This window comes from Humulus lupulus, chromosome X (genome assembly GCF_963169125.1).
Source record: "Humulus lupulus chromosome X, drHumLupu1.1, whole genome shotgun sequence".
Taxonomy (NCBI): Eukaryota; Viridiplantae; Streptophyta; class Magnoliopsida; order Rosales; family Cannabaceae; genus Humulus; species Humulus lupulus.
Window position 1 is genome coordinate 326,771 of NC_084802.1, and position 16,966 is coordinate 343,736.

Sequence of the window (16,966 nt, forward strand, 5' to 3'; positions counted from 1 at the left end):
ATTCAACCAAACAAAAATATTGACCTTTCAGGCCAAATCTCCTAGGCAGCTGCCTAGGGCTCCGAAACGATCTCGTAACTCACTCATATTTCTCTCTAAGAAGCTCTAATTTTTTTGAACCTTTTCCCATCTCAATAATATTATATAGGGCTATTATTGACCATGAATTGGGCTCCTAATTCAACCAAACAAAAAAATTGAGCTTTCAGGCCAAATCTCCTAGGCAGCTGCCTAGGGCACCGAAGCGATTCCGTAATTCACTCATATTTCTCTCTAACAAGCTCTAATTTTTTTGAACCATTTCCCATCTCAATAATATTATATAGGGCTATTATTGACCATGAATTGGGGTCCTAATTCAACCAAACAAAAAAATTGACCTTTCAGGCCAAATCTCCTAGGCAGCTGCCTAGGGCTCCGAAGCGATTCCGTAATTCACTCATATTTCTCTCTAACAAGCTCTAATTTTTTTTGAACCATTTCCCATCTCAATAATATTATATAGGGCTAATTTTGACCATGAATTGGGGTCCTAATTCAACCAAACAAAAAAATTGACCTTTCAGGCCAAATCCCCTAGGCAGCTGCCTAGGGCTCCGGAGCGATTCCGTAATTCCCTCATATTTCTCCGTAACATGCTCTAATTTTTTTTGAACCTTTTCCCATCTCAATAATATTATATAGGACTATTATTTACCTAGATTTGGGGTCCTCATTCAACCAAACAAAAAAATTGACCTTTCAGGCCAAATCTCCTAGGCAGCTGCCTAGGGCTCCGAAACGATCTCGTAATTCACTCATATTTCTCTCTAAGAAGCTCTAATTTTTTTGAACCTTTTCCCATCTCAATAATATTATATAGGGCTATTATGGACCATGAATTGGGGTCCTAATTCAACCAAATTAAAAAATTGACCTTTCATGCCAAATCTCCTAGGCAGCTGCCTAGGGCTCCGAAGCGATTCCGTAATTCACTCATATTTCTCTCTAACAAGCTCTAATTTTTTTTGAACCATTTCCCATCTCAATAATATTATATAGGGCTATTATTGACCATGAATTGGGGTCCTAATTCAACCAAACAAAAAAATTGACCTTTCAAGACAAATCCCCTAGGCAGCTGCCTAGGGCTCCGGAACGATTCCGTAAATCCCTAATATTTCTCCGTAACATGCTCTAATATTTTTGAACCTTTTCCCATCTCTATAATATTATATAGGACTATTATTTACCTAGATTTGGGGTCCTCATTCAACCAAACAAAAATATTGACCTTTCAGGCCAAATCTCCTAGGCAGCTGCCTAGGGCTCCGAAACGATCTCGTAACTCACTCATATTTCTCTCTAAGAAGCTCTAATTTTTTTGAACCTTTTCCCATCTCAATAATATTATATAGGGCTATTATTGACCATGAATTGGGCTCCTAATTCAACCAAACAAAAAAATTGACCTTTCAGGCCAAATCTCCTAGGCAGCTGCCTAGGGCACCGAAGCGATTCCGTAATTCACTCATATTTCTCTCTAACAAGCTCTAATTTTTTTGAACCATTTCCCATCTCAATAATATTATATAGGGCTATTATTGACCATGAATTGGGGTCCTAATTCAACCAAACAAAAAAATTGACCTTTCAGGCCAAATCTCCTAGGCTGCTGCCTAGGGCTCCGGAGCGATCTCGTAATTCACTCATAATTCTCCCTAACAAGCTCTAATATTTTCGAACCTTTTCCCATCTCAATAATATAATATAGGGCTATTATTTACCAAGAATTAGGGTCCTAATTCAACCAAACAAAAAAATTGGCCTTTCAGGCCAAATCTCCTATGCAGCTGCCCAGGGCTCCGAAGCGATCTCGTAATTCACTCATATTTCTCTCGAAGAAGCTCTAATATTTTTGAACCTTTTCCCATCTCAATAATATTATATAGGGATATTGTGGACCATGAATTGGGGTCCTAATTCAACCAAACTAAAAAATTGACCTTTCATGCCAAATCTCCTAGGCAGCTGCCTAGGGCTCCGAAGCGATTCCGTAATTCACTCATATTTCTCTCTAACAAGCTCTAATTTTTTTGAACCTTTTCCCATCTCAATAATATTATATAGGGCTATTATTGACCATGAATTGGGGTCCTAATTCAACCAAACAAAAAAATTGACCTTTCAGGCCAAATCTCCTAGGCTGCTGCCTAGGGCTCCAGAGCGATCTCGTAATTCACTCATAATTCTCCCTAACAAGCTCTAATATTTTCGAACCGTTTCCCATCTAAATAATATAATATAGGGCTATTATTTACCAAGAATTGGGGTCCTAATTCAACCAAACAAAAAAATTGGCCTTTCAGGCCAAATCTCCTATGCAGCTGCCCAGGGCTGCGAAGCGATCTCGTAATTCACTCATATTTCTCTCTAAGAAGCTCTAATATTTTTGAACCTTTTCCCATCTTAATAATATTATATAGGGCTATTATTTACCATGAATTGGGGTCCTAATTCAACCAAACAAAAAAATTGACCTTTCAGGCCAAATCTCCTAGGCAGCTGCCTAGGGCTCCGAAGCGATCTCGTAATTCACTCATATTTCTCTCTAAGAAGCTCTAATTTTTTTGAACCTTTTCCCATCTCAATAATATTATATAGGGCTATTATGGACCATGAATTGGGGTCCTAATTCAACCAAACTAAAAAATTGACCTTTCATGCCAAATCTCCTAGGCAGCTGCCTAGGGCTCCGAAGCGATTCCGTAATTCACTCATATTTCTCTCTAACAAGCTCTAATTTTTTTTGAACCATTTCCCATCTCAATAATATTATATAGGGCTAATTTTGACCATGAATTGGGGTCCTAATTCAACCAAACAAAAAAATTGACCTTTCAGGCCAAATCCCCCAGGCAGCTGCCTAGGGCTCCGGAGCGATTCCGTAATTCCCTCATATTTCTCCGTAACATGCTCTAATTTTTTTTGAACCTTTTCCCATCTCAATAATATTATATAGGACTATTATTTACCTAGATTTGGGGTCCTCATTCAACCAAACAAAAAAATTGACCTTTCAGGCCAAATCTCCTAGGCAGCTGCCTAGGGCTCCGAAACGATCTCGTAATTCACTCATATTTCTCTCTAAGAAGCTCTAATTTTTTTGAACCTTTTCCCATCTCAATAATATTATATAGGGCTATTATGGACCATGAATTGGGGTCCTAATTCAACCAAATTAAAAAATTGACCTTTCATGCCAAATCTCCTAGGCAGCTGCCTAGGGCTCCGAAGCGATTCCGTAATTCACTCATATTTCTCTCTAACAAGCTCTAATTTTTTTTGAACCATTTCCCATCTCAATAATATTATATAGGGCTATTATTGACCATGAATTGGGGTCCTAATTCAACCAAACAAAAAAATTGACCTTTCAAGCCAAATCCCCTAGGCAGCTGCCTAGGGCTCCGGAACGATTCCGTAATTCCCTAATATTTCTCCGTAACATGCTCTAATCTTTTTGAACCTTTTCCCATCTCTATAATATTATATAGGACTATTATTTACCTAGATTTGGGGTCCTCATTCAACCAAACAAAAATATTGACCTTTCAGGCCAAATCTCCTAGGCAGCTGCCTAGGGCTCCGAAACGATCTCGTAACTCACTCATATTTCTCTCTAAGAAGCTCTAATTTTTTTGAACCTTTTCCCATCTCAATAATATTATATAGGGCTATTATTGACCATGAATTGGGCTCCTAATTCAACCAAACAAAAAAATTGACCTTTCAGGCCAAATCTCCTAGGCAGCTGCCTAGGGCACCGAAGCGATTCCGTAATTCACTCATATTTCTCTCTAACAAGCTCTAATTTTTTTGAACCATTTCCCATCTCAATAATATTATATAGGGCTATTATTGACCATGAATTGGGGTCCTAATTCAACCAAACAAAAAAATTGACCTTTCAGGCCAAATCTCCTAGGCTGCTGCCTAGGGCTCCGGAGCGATCTCGTAATTCACTCATAATTCTACCTAACAAGCTCTAATATTTTCGAACCTTTTCCCATCTCAATAATATAATATAGGGCAATTATTTACCAAGAATTAGGGTCCTAATTCAACCAAACAAAAAAATTGGCCTTTCAGGCCAAATCTCCTATGCAGCTGCCCAGGGCTCCGAAGCGATCTCGTAATTCACTCATATTTCTCTCGAAGAAGCTCTAATATTTTTGAACCTTTTCCCATCTCAATAATATTATATAGGGATATTATGGACCATGAATTGGGGTCCTAATTCAACCAAACTAAAAAATTGACCTTTCATGCCAAATCTCCTAGGCAGCTACCTAGGGCTCCGAAGCGATTCCGTAATTCACTCATATTTCTCTCTAACAAGCTCTAATTTTTTTTGAACCATTTCCCATCTAAATAATATTATATAGGGCTATTATTGACCATGAATTGGGGTCCGAATTCAACCAAACAAAAAAATTGACCTTTCAGGCCAAATCCCCTAGGCAGCTGCCTAGGGCTCCGGAGCGATTCCGTAATTCCCTCATATTTCTCCGTAACATGCTCTAATTTTTTTGAACCTTTTCCCATCTCAATAATATAATATAGGGCTATTATTTACCAAGAATTGGGGTCCTAATTCAACCAAACAAAAAAATTGGCCTTTCAGGCCAAATCTCCTATGCAGCTGCCCAGGGCTCCGAAGCGATCTCGTAATTCACTCATATTTCTCTCTAAGAAGCTCTAATATTTTTGAACCTTTTCCCATCTCAATAATATTATATAGGGCTATTATTGACCATGAATTGGGGTCCTAATTCAACCAAACAAAAAAATTGACCTTTCAGGCCAAATCTCCTAGGCAGCTGCATAGGGCTCCGAAGCGATCTCGTAATTCACTCATATTTCTCTCTAAGAAGCTCTAATTTTTTTGAACCTTTTCCCATCTCAATAATATTATATAGGGCTATTATGGACCATGAATTGGGGTCCTAATTCAACCAAACTAAAAAATTGACCTTTCATGCCAAATCTCCTAGGCAGCTGCCTAGGGCTCCGAAGCGATTCCGTAATGCACTCATATTTCTCTCTAACAAGCTCTAATTTTTTTTGAACCATTTCCCATCTCAATAATAGTATATAGGGCTATTATTGACCATGAATTGGGGTCCTAATTCAACCAAACAAAAAAATTGACCTTTCAGGCCAAATCCCCTAGGCAGCTGCCTAGGGCTCCGGAGCGATTCCGTAATTCCCTCATTTTTCTCCGTAACATGCTCTAATTTTTTTGAACCTTTTCCCATCTAAATAATATTATATAGGACTATTATTTACCTAGATTTGGGGTCCTCATTCAACCAAACAAAAAAATTGACCTTTCAGGCCAAATCTCCTAGGCAGCTGCCTAGGGCTCCGAAACGATCTCGTAACTCACTCATATTTCTCTCTAAGAAGCTCTAATTTTTTTGAACCTTTTCCCATCTCAATAATATTATATAGGGCTATTATGGACCATGAATTGGGGTCCTAATTCAACCAAACTAAAAAATTGACCTTTCATGCCAAATCTCCTAGGCAGCTGCCTAGGGCTCCGAAGCGATTCCGTAATTCACTCATATTTCTCTCTAAGAAGCTCTAATTTTTTTGAACCTTTTCCCATCTCAATAATATTATATAGGGCTATTATTGACCATGAATTGGGGTCCTAGTTCAACCAAACAAAAAAATTGACCTTTCAGGCCAAATCTCCTAGGCTGCTGCCTAGGGCTCCAGAGCGATCTCGTAATTCACTCATAATTCTCCCTAACAAGCTCTAATATTTTCGAACCGTTTCCCATCTTAATAATATAATATAGGGCTATTATTTACCAAGAATTGGGGTCCTAATTCAACCAAACAAAAAAATTGGCCTTTCAGGCCAAATCTCCTATGCAGCTGCCCAGGGCTGCGAAGCGATCTCGTAATTCACTCATATTTCTCTCTAAGAAGCTCTAATATTTTTGAACCTTTTCCCATCTTAATAATATTATATAGGGCTATTATTTACCATGAATTGGGGTCCGAAGTCAACCAAACAAAAAAATTGACCTTTCAGGCCAAATCTCCTAGGCAGCTGCCTAGGGCTCCGAAGCGATCTCGTAATTCACTCATATTTCTCTCTAAGAAGCTCTAATTTTTTTGAACCTTTTCCCATCTCAATAATATTATATAGGGCTATTATGGACCATGAATTGGGGTCCTAATTCAACCAAACTAAAAAATTGACCTTTCATGCCAAATCTCCTAGGCAGCTGCCTAGGGCTCCGAAGCGATCTCGTAATTCACTCATATTTCTCTCTAAGAAGCTCTAATTTTTTTGAACCTTTTCCCATCTCAATAATATTATATAGGGCTATTATGGACCATGAATTGGGGTTCTAATTCAACCAAACTAAAAAATTGACCTTTCATGCCAAATCTCCTAGGCAGCTGCCTAGGGCTCCGAAGCGATTCCGTAATTCACTCATATTTCTCTCTAACAAGCTCTAATTTTTTTTGAACCATTTCCCATCTCAATAATATTATATAGGGCTATTATTGACCATGAATTGGGGTCCTAATTCAACCAAACAAAAAAATTGACCTTTCAGGCCAAATCCCCTAGGCTGCTGCCTAGGGCTCCGGAGCGATTCCGTAATTCCCTCATATTTCTCCGTAACAGGCTCTAATTTTTTTGAACCTTTTCCCATCTCAATAATATTATATAGGACTATTATTTACCTAGATTTGGGGTCCTCATTCAACCAAACAAAAAAATTGACCTTTCAGGCCAAATCTCCAAGGCAGCTGCCTAGGGCTTCGAAACGATCTCGTAATTCACTCATATTTCTCTCTAAGAAGCTCTAATTTTTTTGAACCTTTTCCCATCTCAATAATATTATATAGGGCTATTATGGACCATGAATTGGGGTCCTAATTCAACCAAACTAAAAAATTGACCTTTCATGCCAAATCTCCTAGGCAGCTGCCTAGGGCTCCGAAGCGATTCCGTAATTCACTCATATTTCTCTCTAACAAGCTCTAATTTTTTTTGAACCATTTCCCATCTCAATAATATTATATAGGGCTATTATTGACCATGAATTGGCGTCCGAATTCAACCAAACAAAAAAATTGACCTTTCAAGCCAAATCCCCTAGGCAGCTGCCTAGGGCTCCGGAGCGATTCCGTAATTCCCTAATATTTCTCCGTAACATGCTCTAATCTTTTTGAACCTTTTCCCATCTCTATAATATTATATAGGACTATTATTTACCTAGATTTGGGGTCCTCATTCAACCAAACAAAAAAATTGACCTTTCAGGCCAAATCTCCTAGGCAGCTGCCTAGGGCTCCGAAACGATCTCGTAACTCACTCATATTTCTCTCTAAGAAGCTCTAATTTTTTTGAACCTTTTCCCATCTCAATAATATTATATAGGGCTATTATTGACCATGAATTGGGGTCCGAATTCAACCAAACAAAAAAATTGACCTTTCAAGCCAAATCCCCTAGGCAGCTGCCTAGGGCTCCGGAGCGATTCCGTAATTCCCTAATATTTCTCCGTAACATGCTCTAATCTTTTTGAACCTTTTCCCATCTCTATAATATTATATAGGACTATTATTTACCTAGATTTGGGGTCCTCATTCAACCAAACAAAAAAATTGACCTTTCAGGCCAAATCTCCTAGGCAGCTGCCTAGGGCTCCGAAACGATCTCGTAACTCACTCATATTTCTCTCTAAGAAGCTCTAATTTTTTTGAACCTTTTCCCATCTTAATAATATTATATAGGGATATTATTTACCATGAATTGGGGTCCTAATTCAACCAAACAAAAAAATTGACCTTTCAGGCCAAATCTCCTAGGCAGCTGCCTAGGGCTCCGAAGCGATCTCGTAATTCACTCATATTTCTCTCTAAGAAGCTCTAATTTTTTTGAACCTTTTCCCATCTCAATAATATTATATAGGGCTATTATGGACCATGAATTGGGGTCCTAATTCAACCAAACTAAAAAATTGACCTTTCATGCCAAATCTCCTAGGCAGCTGCCTAGGGCTCCGAAGCGATTCCGTAATTCACTCATATTTCTCTCTAACAAGCTCTAATTTTTTTTGAACCATTTCCCATCTCAATAATATTATATAGGGCTAATTTTGACCATGAATTGGGGTCCTAATTCAACCAAACAAAAAAATTGACCTTTCAGGCCAAATCCCCCAGGCAGCTGCCTAGGGCTCCGGAGCGATTCCGTAATTCCCTCATATTTCTCCGTAACATGCTCTAATTTTTTTTGAACCTTTTCCCATCTCAATAATATTATATAGGACTATTATTTACCTAGATTTGGGGTCCTCATTCAACCAAACAAAAAAATTGACCTTTCAGGCCAAATCTCCTAGGCAGCTGCCTAGGGCTCCGAAACGATCTCGTAATTCACTCATATTTCTCTCTAAGAAGCTCTAATTTTTTTGAACCTTTTCCCATCTCAATAATATTATATAGGGCTATTATGGACCATGAATTGGGGTCCTAATTCAACCAAATTAAAAAATTGACCTTTCATGCCAAATCTCCTAGGCAGCTGCCTAGGGCTCCGAAGCGATTCCGTAATTCACTCATATTTCTCTCTAACAAGCTCTAATTTTTTTTGAACCATTTCCCATCTCAATAATATTATATAGGGCTATTATTGACCATGAATTGGGGTCCTAATTCAACCAAACAAAAAAATTGACCTTTCAAGCCAAATCCCCTAGGCAGCTGCCTAGGGCTCCGGAACGATTCCGTAATTCCCTAATATTTCTCCGTAACATGCTCTAATCTTTTTGAACCTTTTCCCATCTCTATAATATTATATAGGACTATTATTTACCTAGATTTGGGGTCCTCATTCAACCAAACAAAAATATTGACCTTTCAGGCCAAATCTCCTAGGCAGCTGCCTAGGGCTCCGAAACGATCTCGTAACTCACTCATATTTCTCTCTAAGAAGCTCTAATTTTTTTGAACCTTTTCCCATCTCAATAATATTATATAGGGCTATTATTGACCATGAATTGGGCTCCTAATTCAACCAAACAAAAAAATTGACCTTTCAGGCCAAATCTCCTAGGCAGCTGCCTAGGGCACCGAAGCGATTCCGTAATTCACTCATATTTCTCTCTAACAAGCTCTAATTTTTTTGAACCATTTCCCATCTCAATAATATTATATAGGGCTATTATTGACCATGAATTGGGGTCCTAATTCAACCAAACAAAAAAATTGACCTTTCAGGCCAAATCTCCTAGGCTGCTGCCTAGGGCTCCGGAGCGATCTCGTAATTCACTCATAATTCTCCCTAACAAGCTCTAATATTTTCGAACCTTTTCCCATCTCAATAATATAATATAGGGCAATTATTTACCAAGAATTAGGGTCCTAATTCAACCAAACAAAAAAATTGGCCTTTCAGGCCAAATCTCCTATGCAGCTGCCCAGGGCTCCGAAGCGATCTCGTAATTCACTCATATTTCTCTCGAAGAAGCTCTAATATTTTTGAACCTTTTCCCATCTCAATAATATTATATAGGGATATTATGGACCATGAATTGGTGTCCTAATTCAACCAAACTAAAAAATTGACCTTTCATGCCAAATCTCCTAGGCAGCTACCTAGGGCTCCGAAGCGATTCCGTAATTCACTCATATTTCTCTCTAACAAGCTCTAATTTTTTTTGAACCATTTCCCATCTAAATAATATTATATAGGGCTATTATTGACCATGAATTGGGGTCCGAATTCAACCAAACAAAAAAATTGACCTTTCAGGCCAAATCCCCTAGGCAGCTGCCTAGGGCTCCGGAGCGATTCCGTAATTCCCTCATATTTCTCCGTAACATGCTCTAATTTTTTTGAACCTTTTCCCATCTCAATAATATAATATAGGGCTATTATTTACCAAGAATTGGGGTCCTAATTCAACCAAACAAAAAAATTGGCCTTTCAGGCCAAATCTCCTATGCAGCTGCCCAGGGCTCCGAAGCGATCTCGTAATTCACTCATATTTCTCTCTAAGAAGCTCTAATATTTTTGAACCTTTTCCCATCTCAATAATATTATATAGGGCTATTATTGACCATGAATTGGGGTCCTAATTCAACCAAACAAAAAAATTGACCTTTCAGGCCAAATCTCCTAGGCAGCTGCATAGGGCTCCGAAGCGATCTCGTAATTCACTCATATTTCTCTCTAAGAAGCTCTAATTTTTTTGAACCTTTTCCCATCTCAATAATATTATATAGGGCTATTATGGACCATGAATTGGGGTCCTAATTCAACCAAACTAAAAAATTGACCTTTCATGCCAAATCTCCTAGGCAGCTGCCTAGGGCTCCGAAGCGATTCCGTAATGCACTCATATTTCTCTCTAACAAGCTCTAATTTTTTTTGAACCATTTCCCATCTCAATAATAGTATATAGGGCTATTATTGACCATGAATTGGGGTCCTAATTCAACCAAACAAAAAAATTGACCTTTCAGGCCAAATCCCCTAGGCAGCTGCCTAGGGCTCCGGAGCGATTCCGTAATTCCCTCATTTTTCTCCGTAACATGCTCTAATTTTTTTGAACCTTTTCCCATCTAAATAATATTATATAGGACTATTATTTACCTAGATTTGGGGTCCTCATTCAACCAAACAAAAAAATTGACCTTTCAGGCCAAATCTCCTAGGCAGCTGCCTAGGGCTCCGAAACGATCTCGTAACTCACTCATATTTCTCTCTAAGAAGCTCTAATTTTTTTGAACCTTTTCCCATCTCAATAATATTATATAGGGCTATTATGGACCATGAATTGGGGTCCTAATTCAACCAAACTAAAAAATTGACCTTTCATGCCAAATCTCCTAGGCAGCTGCCTAGGGCTCCGAAGCGATTCCGTAATTCACTCATATTTCTCTCTAAGAAGCTCTAATTTTTTTGAACCTTTTCCCATCTCAATAATATTATATAGGGCTATTATTGACCATGAATTGGGGTCCTAGTTCAACCAAACAAAAAAATTGACCTTTCAGGCCAAATCTCCTAGGCTGCTGCCTAGGGCTCCAGAGCGTTCTCGTAATTCACTCATAATTCTCCCTAACAAGCTCTAATATTTTCGAACCGTTTCCCATCTTAATAATATAATATAGGGCTATTATTTACCAAGAATTGGGGTCCTAATTCAACCAAACAAAAAAATTGGCCTTTCAGGCCAAATCTCCTATGCAGCTGCCCAGGGCTGCGAAGCGATCTCGTAATTCACTCATATTTCTCTCTAAGAAGCTCTAATATTTTTGAACCTTTTCCCATCTTAATAATATTATATAGGGCTATTATTTACCATGAATTGGGGTCCGAAGTCAACCAAACAAAAAAATTGACCTTTCAGGCCAAATCTCCTAGGCAGCTGCCTAGGGCTCCGAAGCGATCTCGTAATTCACTCATATTTCTCTCTAAGAAGCTCTAATTTTTTTGAACCTTTTCCCATCTCAATAATATTATATAGGGCTATTATGGACCATGAATTGGGGTCCTAATTCAACCAAACTAAAAAATTGACCTTTCATGCCAAATCTCCTAGGCAGCTGCCTAGGGCTCCGAAGCGATCTCGTAATTCACTCATATTTCTCTCTAAGAAGCTCTAATTTTTTTGAACCTTTTCCCATCTCAATAATATTATATAGGGCTATTATGGACCATGAATTGGGGTTCTAATTCAACCAAACTAAAAAATTGACCTTTCATGCCAAATCTCCTAGGCAGCTGCCTAGGGCTCCGAAGCGATTCCGTAATTCACTCATATTTCTCTCTAACAAGCTCTAATTTTTTTTGAACCATTTCCCATCTCAATAATATTATATAGGGCTATTATTGACCATGAATTGGGGTCCTAATTCAACCAAACAAAAAAATTGACCTTTCAGGCCAAATCCCCTAGGCTGCTGCCTAGGGCTCCGGAGCGATTCCGTAATTCCCTCATATTTCTCCGTAACAGGCTCTAATTTTTTTGAACCTTTTCCCATCTCAATAATATTATATAGGACTATTATTTACCTAGATTTGGGGTCCTCATTCAACCAAACAAAAAAATTGACCTTTCAGGCCAAATCTCCTAGGCAGCTGCCTAGGGCTTCGAAACGATCTCGTAATTCACTCATATTTCTCTCTAAGAAGCTCTAATTTTTTTGAACCTTTTCCCATCTCAATAATATTATATAGGGCTATTATGGACCATGAATTGGGGTCCTAATTCAACCAAACTAAAAAATTGACCTTTCATGCCAAATCTCCTAGGCAGCTGCCTAGGGCTCCGAAGCGATTCCGTAATTCACTCATATTTCTCTCTAACAAGCTCTAATTTTTTTTGAACCATTTCCCATCTCAATAATATTATATAGGGCTATTATTGACCATGAATTGGCGTCCGAATTCAACCAAACAAAAAAATTGACCTTTCAAGCCAAATCCCCTAGGCAGCTGCCTAGGGCTCCGGAGCGACTCCGTAATTCCCTAATATTTCTCCGTAACATGCTCTAATCTTTTTGAACCTTTTCCCATCTCTATAATATTATATAGGACTATTATTTACCTAGATTTGGGGTCCTCATTCAACCAAACAAAAAAATTGACCTTTCAGGCCAAATCTCCTAGGCAGCTGCCTAGGGCTCCGAAACGATCTCGTAACTCACTCATATTTCTCTCTAAGAAGCTCTAATTTTTTTGAACCTTTTCCCATCTCAATAATATTATATAGGGCTATTATTGACCATGAATTGGGGTCCGAATTCAACCAAACAAAAAAATTGACCTTTCAAGCCAAATCCCCTAGGCAGCTGCCTAGGGCTCCGGAGCGATTCCGTAATTCCCTAATATTTCTCCGTAACATGCTCTAATATTTTTGAACCTTTTCCCATCTCTATAATATTATATAGGACTATTATTTACCTATATTTGGGGTCCTCATTCAACCAAACAAAAAAATTGACCTATCAGGCCAAATCTCCTAGGCAGCTGCCTAGGGCTCCGAAACGATCTCGTAACTCACTCATATTTCTCTCTAAGAAGCTCTAATTTTTTTGAACCTTTTCCCATCTCAATAATATTATATAGGGCTATTATTGACCATGAATTGGGGTCCTAATTCAACCAAACTAAAAAATTGACCTTTCAGGCCAAATCTCCTAGGCAGCTGCCTAGGGCACCGAAGCGATTCCGTAATTCACTCATATTTCTCTCTAACAAGCTCTAATTTTTTTGAACCATTTCCCATCTCAATAATATTATATAGGGCTATTATTGACCATGAATTGGGGTCCTAATTCAACCAAACTATAAAATTGACCTTTCATGCCAAATCTCCTAGGCAGCTGCCTAGGGCTCCGAAGCGATTCCGTAATTCACTCATATTTCTCTCTAACAAGCTCTAATTTTTTTTGAACCATTTCCCATCTCAATAATATTATATAGGGCTATTATTGACCATGAATTGGGGTCCTAATTCAACCAAACAAAAAAATTGACCTTTCAGGCCAAATCCCCTAGGCAGCTGCCTAGGGCTCCGGAGCGATTCCGTAATTCCCTCATATTTCTCCGTAACATGCTCTAATTTTTTTGAACCTTTTCCCATCTCAATAATATTATATAGGACTATTATTTACCAAGATTTGGGGTCCTCATTCAACCAATCAAAAAAATTGACCTTTCAGGCCAAATCTCCTAGGCAGCTGCCTAGGGCTCCGAAACGATCTCGTAATTCACTCATATTTCTCTCTAAGAAGCTCTAATTTTTTTGAACCTTTTCCCATCTCAATAATATTATATAGGGCTATTATGGACCATGAATTGGGGTCCTAATTTAACCAAACTAAAAAATTGACCTTTCATGCCAAATCTCCTAGGCAGCTGCCTAGGGCTCCGAAGCGATTCCGTAATTCACTCATATTTCTCTCTAACAAGCTCTAATTTTTTTTGAACCATTTCCCATCTCAATAATATTATATAGGGCTATTATTGACCATGAATTGGGGTCCGAATTCAACCAAACAAAAAAATTGACCTTTCAAGCCAAATCCCCTAGGCAGCTGCCTAGGGCTCCGGAGCGATTCCGTAATTCCTTCATATTTCTCCGTAACATGCTCTAATCTTTTTGAACCTTTTCCCATCTCTATAATATTATATAGGACTATTATTTACCTAGATTTGGGGTCCTCATTCAACCAAACAAAAATATTGACCTTTCAGGCCAAATCTCCTAGGCAGCAGCCTAGGGCTCCGAAACGATCTCGTAACTCACTCATATTTCTCTCTAAGAAGCTCTAATTTTTTTGAACCTTTTCCCATCTCAATAATATTATATAGGGCTATTATTGACCATGAATTGGGGTCCTAATTCAACCAAACTAAAAAATTGACCTTTCAGGCCAAATCTCCGAGGCAGCTGCCTAGGGCACCGAAGCGATTCCGTAATTCACTCATATTTCTCTCTAACAAGCTCTAATTTTTTTGAACCATTTCCCATCTCAATAATATTATATAGGGCTATTATTGACCATGAATTGGGGTCCTAATTCAACCAAACAAAAAAATTGACCTTTCAGGCCAAATCTCCTAGGCAGCTGCCTAGGGCTCCGGAGCGATCTCGTAATTCACTCATAATTCTCCCTAACAAGCTCTAATATTTTCGAACCTTTTCCCATCTCAATAATATAATATAGGGCTATTATTTACCAAGAATTAGGGTCCTAATTCAACCAAACAAAAAAATTGGCCTTTCAGGCCAAATTTCCTATGCAGCTGCCCAGGGCTCCGAAGCGATCTCGTAATTCACTCATATTTCTCTCTAAGAAGCTCTAATATTTTTGAACCTTTTCCCATATCAATAATATTATATAGGGCTATTATGGACCATGAATTGGGGTCCTAATTCAACCGAACTAAAAAATTGACCTTTCATGCCAAATCTCCTAGGCAGCTGCCTAGGGCTCCGAAGCGATTCCGTAATTCACTCATATTTCTCTCTAACAAGCTCTAATTTTTTTTGAACCATTTCCCATCTCAATAATATTATATAGGGCTATTATTGACCATGAATTGGGGTCCGAATTCTACCAAACAAAAAAATTGACCTTTCAAGCCAAATCCCCTAGGCAGCTGCCTAGGGCTCCGGAGCGATTCCGTAATTCCCTCATATTTCTCCGTAACATGCTCTAATTTTTTTGAACCTTTTCCCATTTCAATAATATTATATAGGACTATTATTTACCTAGATTTGGGGTCCTCATTCAACCAAACAAAAAGATTGACCTTTCAGGCCAAATCTCCTAGGCAGCTACCTAGGGCTCCGAAGCGATCTCGTAATTCACTCATATTTCTCTCTAAGAAGCTCTAATTTTTTTGAACCTTTTCCCATCTCAATAATATTATATAGGGCTATTATTGACCATGAATTGGGGTCCTAATTCAACCAAACTAAAAAATTGACCTTTCAGGCCAAATCTCCTAGGCCGCTGCCTAGGGCTCCGAAGCGATTCCGTAATTCACTCATATTTCTCTCTAACAAGCTCTAATTTTTTTTGAACCATTTCCCATCTCAATAATATTATATAGGGCTATTATTGACCATGAATTGGGGTCCTAATTCAACCAAACAAAAAAATTGACCTTTCAGGCCAAATCTCCTAGGCTGCTGCCTAGGGCTCCAGAGCGATCTCGTAATTCACTCATAATTCTCCCTAACAAGCTCTAATATTTTCGAACCGTTTCCCATCTCAATAATATAATATAGGGCTATTATTTACCAAGAATTGGGGTCCTAATTCAACCAAACAAAAAAATTGGCCTTTCAGGCCAAATCTCCTATGCAGCTGCCCAGGGCTGCGAAGCGATCTCGTAAATCACTCATATTTCTCTCTAAGAAGCTCTAATATTTTTGAACCTTTTCCCATCTTAATAATATTATATAGGGCTATTATTGACCATGAATTGGGGTCCTAATTCAACCAAACAAAAAAATTGACCTTTCAGGCCAAATCTCCTAGGCAGCTGCCTAGGGCTCCGAAGCGATCTCGTAATTCACTCATATTTCTCTCTAAGAAGCTCTAATTTTTTTGAACCTTTTCCCATCTCAATAATATTATATAGGGCTATTATGGACCATGAATTGGGGTTCTAATTCAACCAAACTAAAAAATTGACCTTTCATGCCAAATCTCCTAGGCAGCTGCCTAGGGCTCCGAAGCGATTCCGTAATTCACTCATATTTCTCTCTAACAAGCTCTAATTTTTTTTGAACCATTTCCCATCTCAATAATATTATATAGGGCTATTATTGACCATGAATTGGGGTCCTAATTCAACCAAACAAAAAAATTGACCTTTCAGGCCAAATCTCCTAGGCAGCTGCATAGGGCTCCGAAGCGATCTCGTAATTCACTCATATTTCTCTCTAAGATGCTCTAATTTTTTTGAACCTTTTCCCTTGTCAATAATATTATATAGGGCTATTATGGACCATGAATTGGGGTCCTAATTCAACCAAACAAAAAAATTGACCTTTCAGGCCAAATCTCCTAGGCAGCTGCCTAGGGCTCCGAAGCGATCTCGTAATTCACTCATATTTCTCTCTAAGAAGCTCTAATTTTTTTGAACCTTTTCCCATCTCAATAATATTATATAGGGCTATTATGGACCATGAATTGGGGTTCTAATTCAACCAAACTAAAAAATTGACCATTCATGCCAAATCTCCTAGGCAGCTGCCTAGGGCTCCGGAGCGATCTCGTAATTCACTCATAATTCTCCCTAACAAGCTCTAATTTTTTCGAACCTTTTCCCATCTCAATAATATAATATAGGGCTATTATTTACCAAGAATTAGGGTCCTAATTCAACCAAACAAAAAAATTGGCCTTTCAGGCC